Here is a 6,000-nt window from a genome sequence, read left to right on the forward strand (position 1 = left end):
TCGTCGCCTAAGAGATTCGAACTCTCGCGGGGAAACCCCATGTACTTAGCAAGCACACGCCTTAACCACTCGGCCAAAGCAACCATTTTGTTGTATGATTGAGTCTTGAAGAGACTCTCAAGGAGAGGGAGAACTTGGTCACATATTTTTTTTGAAGGTAGGGGCATACTCAGCAACAGGTTTGGTACCGCGTTTCATCAGCTGCATGTCATTCTTGAGTCTTAGTTCACGAGCTTTTGAATGATGGTTGAACATACTTTTCAATGATAGACATACATCACATGCAATGGAGATACCAACGATGATAGCAATGGCTTCCTTGGTGAGAGAGGAGAGTAGGAGTGTTGAGTAGGAGTGTTGAGTAGGTTTCTTGTTCAAAGCAAGGTGGTAGAACCATCGTTGCCTGAAAGATTCAAACTCTTGTGGGGAAACCCCATGTACTTAGCAGGCACACGCCTTAACCACTCGGCCAAAGCAACCATTTTGTTTTATGAATAAGTCTCGAAGAGACTTTCAAGGAGAGGGAGAACTTGGTCACAAATTTTTTTTGAAGGTAGGGGCATACTCAGCAACAGGTTTGGTACCGCGTTTCATCAGCTGTATGTCATCCTTGAGTCTCAGTTCACGAGCTTTTGAATGATGGTTGAACATAGTTTCCAATGCGAGACAAACGTCACATGCAGTGGAGATACCAACAACGACAACAATGGCTTCCTCATTGAGAGAGGAGAGTAGGAGAAAGAGATGTCGTTGATCGATTGCTTTCCACGCCAAATATTTGGTGTTGAGTTTTGATGAGGTTTCTTGTTCAAAGCAAGGTGGTGGAACCATTGTTCCATCAACATATCTAGTGCCTAATACTTGGTGTTGAGTGTTTACGAGGTTTGTTGTTCAAAGCAAGGTGGTAGAATCATTGTGCCATCAACATAGTCCAGCATGTCATTTATACCGCACAAAATGTATCTTATTGTCGCTATAGAGTAGAACAAAGGATTCCATGTAATAGTGTGGAAACTTGCCAAAAAAGAAATTTTCGTCGCCTGGGAGATTCGAACTCTCGCGGAACCACTCGTCCAAAGCAACCATTTTGTTGTATAAATGAGTCATGATGAGACTCTCGAGGAGAGGAAGAAGTTGGTCACATATTTTTTTGAAGGTAGGGGCATACTCAGCAACAGGTTTGGTACCGCGTTTCATCAGCTGCATGTCATCCTTGAGTCTCAGTTCACGAGCTTTGGAATGATGGTTGAACATGCAATAGAGTTACCAACAACGACAACAATGGCTTCTTCGGTGAGAGAGGAGAGCAGGAAACAGAGAAACCGTTGATCGACTGCTTTCCAGGCCAAATATTTGGGGTGGAGTGTTGAGGAGGTTTCTTGTTCTAAGCAAGTTGGTAGAACCATTGTTCCATCAACAAGACCAACATATCGAAAACTTTCCAAAAAATAAATTTTCATCACCTGAGAGATTTGAACTCTCACGGGGAAACCCCAGGTACTTAGCAAGCACACGCCTTAACCACTCAACCAAAGCAACTTTTTTATTATATGAATGAGTCTCGAATAGACTCTTAAGGAGAGGGAGGAGTTGGTCACATATTTTTTTGAAGGTAGGGGCATACTCAGCAACAGGTTTGGTACAGCGTTTCATCAGCTGCATGTCATACTTGAGTCTAAGTTCACGAGCTTTTGGATGATGGTTGAACATAGTTTCCAATGTAAGCCAAACGTCACATGCAGTGGAGATACTAACGACGACAACAATGGCTTCCTCGTTGAGAGAGGAGAGCAGGAGAAAGAGAAGCCATTGATCGGCTACTTTTCACGCCAAATATTTTGTGTTGAGTATTGAGGAGGTTTCTTGTTCAAAGCAAGGTGGTAGAATGATTATACAATCAACATAGCCCAACCTATCTTGTGCCTAATATTTGGTGTTGAGTGTTTAGGAGGTTTCTTGTTCAAAGCCCAAGGTGGTAGAACCATTGTTTCATCAACATAGCCGAGCATGTCTTGTGATTTTTTTTCCTTTTGTAAATAACTTGGAATTTTTGAAACTCGTGTTGTATGTCTTTTAAACCATGCAAAATTTAGCTAATTGTCGCCGTTCAATTTCTTGAAACCTCAAATATTGGGAAGTGACAGATATAGCCCAACATGTCTTGTGCCTTTTTTCCCGTTGGTAAATAACTTGAAATTTTTGAAACTCGTGTTGTCTGTCATTTATACCGCACAAAATGTATCTTATTGTCGCCGTCCGATGGGAAGTCTTAGATCCGAGACAGATATAGCCCAACATGTCTTGTGCCTTTTTTCCCGTTTGTAAATAGCTTGAAATTTTTGAAACTCGTGTTGTATGTCATTTATACCGCACAAAACGTATCTTATTGTCGCCGATCAGAAATCGCAAATCCCATGACAGATATAGCCTAACATTTTATGTGCCTTTTTTCCCGTTTGTAAATAACTTGGAAGGTAAGGCAACGGGCAAAAAAGAAATTTTCGTCACTTGAGAGATTAGAACTCTCACAAGGAAACCCCATGTACTTTGCAAGCATATGCCTTACCACTCAACCAAAGCAACTTTTTTGTTCTATGAATTAGTCTAGAAGACACTCCCAATGAGAGGTTGAAGTTGGTCACATATTTTTTTGAAGGTACGGGCATACTCAGCAACAGGTTTGGTGCCGCGTTTCATCAGCTGCATGTCATCCTTGAGTCTCAGTTCACGGGCTTTTGAATGATGGTTGAACATAGTTTCCAATGCGAGCCAAACGTCACATGTAGTGGAGAGACAAACGACGACAACAATGACTTCCTCAGTGAGAGAGGAGATAAGGAGATAGAGAAGTCATTGATCGATTGCTTTCTACGCCAAATATTTGGTGTTGAGTGTTACGCTTTGGTAAGGCAACGGGCAAAAAAGAAATTTTCATCATCTAAGAGATTCAAACTCTCAGGGGGGAAACCCATGTACTTAGCATGCACATGCCTTAACCACATGGCCAATGCAACTTTTTTGTTATATGAATGAGTCTCGAAGATACTCTCAAGGAGAGGGAGAAGTTGGTCACATACTTTTTTGAAGGTATGGGCATACTCAGCAACCAGTTTGGTGCCGTGTTTTATTAGCTGCAAGTCATCCTTGAGTCTCAGTTCACGAGCTTTTGAATGATGGTTGAACATCGTTTCCTATGTGAGCCAAACGTCACATGCAGTGGAGATACCAACAACGACAACAATGGCTTCCTCGGTGAGAGAGGAAAGCATGAGACAGAGAAGCTGTTGATCGATTGCTTTTCACGCCAAATATTTGGTGTTAAGTGTTGAGGAGGTTTCTTGTTCAAAGCAAGGTGGTAGAACCATTGTTCCATCAACATAGCCCAGCATGTCTTGTGCCTTTTTTTCCGTCGGTAAATAACTTCGAATTTTTGAAACTCATGTTGTATGTCTTTTAATCCACGTAAAATTTATCCTATTGTTGCCGTCCAATTTCTTGAAACCTCAAAAATTGGGAAGTGACAGATATAGCCTAGCATGTCTTGTGCCTTTTTTCCCCTTTGTCAATAACTAGAAATTTTTGAAACTCGTGTTGTATGTCTTTTATACCGCGCAAAATTTATTTAATTGTCGTTGTCTGAAGGGAAGTGACTTATCTCATATCGGTTAGAGAGGAGAACAAAGCATTCCTTATAACAGTGTTGAAACCACTTCCGTGAGTCAACGGGCCAAAAAGAAAAAAGTGGAGAATATCTTTTACCAGTGGTCTTGTGCTATTACAAAAAGAAAAAAGTAACCTTTACCCATTTGTGAGGTAATGGGTCAAAGTGGAGAATATCTTTTAGCAATGGTCTTGTGCTGTTACAAAAATAAAAAAGAAACTTCTACGCGTTCGTGGGGCAACGGGCCAAAGCGGACAATATCTTTTAGTATTGGTCTTGGCCTGTTACAAAAATAAAGAAGAACTTTTCGTTGCCTGAGAGATCCGCACTCTCGCGGGGATACCCCATGTACTTAGTAGGCATACGCCTTAACCACTCGACCAAAGCGACTTTTTTGTTGTATGAATGAGTCTCGAAGAGACTCTCAAGGAGAGGAAGAAGTTACTTTTTCCAAAGAAGATAATTGAAGGAATAAAGTTTGATGTTGATCATATGGATTAGAGTATTGAAAGAAAGAAGATGGGCAGAGTACTCGGAAGCCATAGAGAAGTTTTTAAAAGATCAGGGTTGCTCAACCGAAAGGGCTTTAATACCATGAGAATATTTGCTAAAATCACCACACCTAAATGGTGGTGAAAGTTCTCTATTTGTAATCATGTACCGAATCAAATAAATTACAAAGGATATGGAAAGAGCAATAAATGGAAAGAGTAATAAATTCATACAAGATATTTGCATATAATAAAGGTTTAAATATGATACATATGTTAAACAATAATTCAAGGCTAAATATTCTGAACAGTTATTAACTTGAATAAGTTTAGAAAAATTGTTGATCGTTTGTTTTGGAGAATGGTTATTCCTTTCTCCGCTATAAATACTCATCAAATGTATGCTCTATTCACGTCAATAAGAGAATTAAAAAGAATAAGTGATTAAGGTTCTTTTATTCAAAAGATCTCTCCCCTCAATTTGTTCTTATTTGCCTCTTTTATTTATTTCGTTATATTTCGATCGTGAACGATAAGGAGTAGAAAGGAGGAGAGTGGAGTACTTCAGTACCCGTTACTAACAAAGAGTAACTATGCAGCATGGTCAATAAAGATGCATGTTAACTTACAGGCACAAGGCGTGTGAAAATCCATCGAGCATGGTGACGTTGAGGAGCGTAAAGAGAGGATGGCTCTTGTCGCCATCTACCAAGCAGACATGAGCAGTCACGTCCTTCTCATGTTGGTAGAATAGGACTTGGCAAAGGCAATGTGGGAGACGCTGCAAACAATGCATGTGGGGTGTGGAACGTGTGAAGGAAGCAAAGTAATAGACCTTGAAGAGTGAGTTTGAGCTATCCGCATGAAGAACGGTGAGTCAATAGACGATTTTTTCATGAAGTTGACGAAGATCATCAGCGACATCTGTTTATTAGGCAACATCGTGGAGGAGATCTCTATTGTTAAGAAGTTTCTTTGAGTTGTTTTCCCAAGATTCATGTAGATTGTTACCTCCATTGACCAATTTGACGACCTCAAGAACATATTGGTTGAGGTCGTTGGTCGTCTTAAAGTCCATGAGAAGAGACTTCATGACTACAAAGACAAAAAGGAGGAGAAATACCTCTTACTCACACATGAGGAATGGCTCGGACGAACAAAAAAGAATGATGTAACTGAGTCTTCTTTTTCAAGTATGAGGGGACATGACAACCATAACAAGGAAAACAGAGGTCGTGGACGTGGTGGTAGAGGAGGTCGTGACAATACCTCACAAATTCATGACAATGTCAACCCCTAGAAGGACAAGAGTATGATCAAGTGTTACTCTTGTGGAAAATACAGGTATTATGAGGTAGAGAGTGTCGCAATAAAGACAGCGATGAGGAGACAAACCTCATGTTCATTGATGATGAAGAGCTCGTATTGATGTTGGCCGAGACAATGCCCAACTTGTTGATGCTCAATGAAGAGAAGATCATGGCAAACCCCCTCACATATGGAGAAGACCAAGTGGAGATCAACCTGTGGTACCTAAAGAATGGAGCGACCAACCACATGACTGGAGATCAAGAAAATTTCAAGGAGCTTGATGATAAGTTTATTGAAAACATGAAGGTTTGCAACAAATAAATTTTACCGATCCAAGACAAAGGATCAATCTTGTTCCAGTGTAAGAACGACGATCAATGTGTTAGGATCGATACCAGTTGTTAGGATCGCACAACAACGCACACGCTCGATCTAGATGAACACAAAGAGAAGGATAGAGAGAAGTTGCAAGGAGAACTCTGGCTAAAAGGATTTTTTATTGATGACTTCAGGCATGTACAACAAGAGAGTACAGAG

At 40.5% G+C, this 6,000-nt stretch overlaps 1 non-coding gene across 1 annotated transcript; it reads right to left on the reverse strand.

Moving 5' to 3' along the window:
- Position 1: 1 nt before the first annotated feature.
- TRNAS-GCU (transfer RNA serine (anticodon GCU)) lies at positions 2 to 83 on the reverse strand. Its single transcript has one exon. It is a non-coding gene; the product is annotated as a tRNA-Ser (tRNA).
- Positions 84 to 6,000: the final 5,917 nt, after the last annotated feature.

This window comes from Cucurbita pepo, chromosome 3 (genome assembly GCF_057944985.1).
Source record: "Cucurbita pepo subsp. pepo isolate OVF chromosome 3, ASM5794498v1, whole genome shotgun sequence".
In the NCBI taxonomy this organism is placed as follows: Eukaryota; Viridiplantae; Streptophyta; class Magnoliopsida; order Cucurbitales; family Cucurbitaceae; genus Cucurbita; species Cucurbita pepo.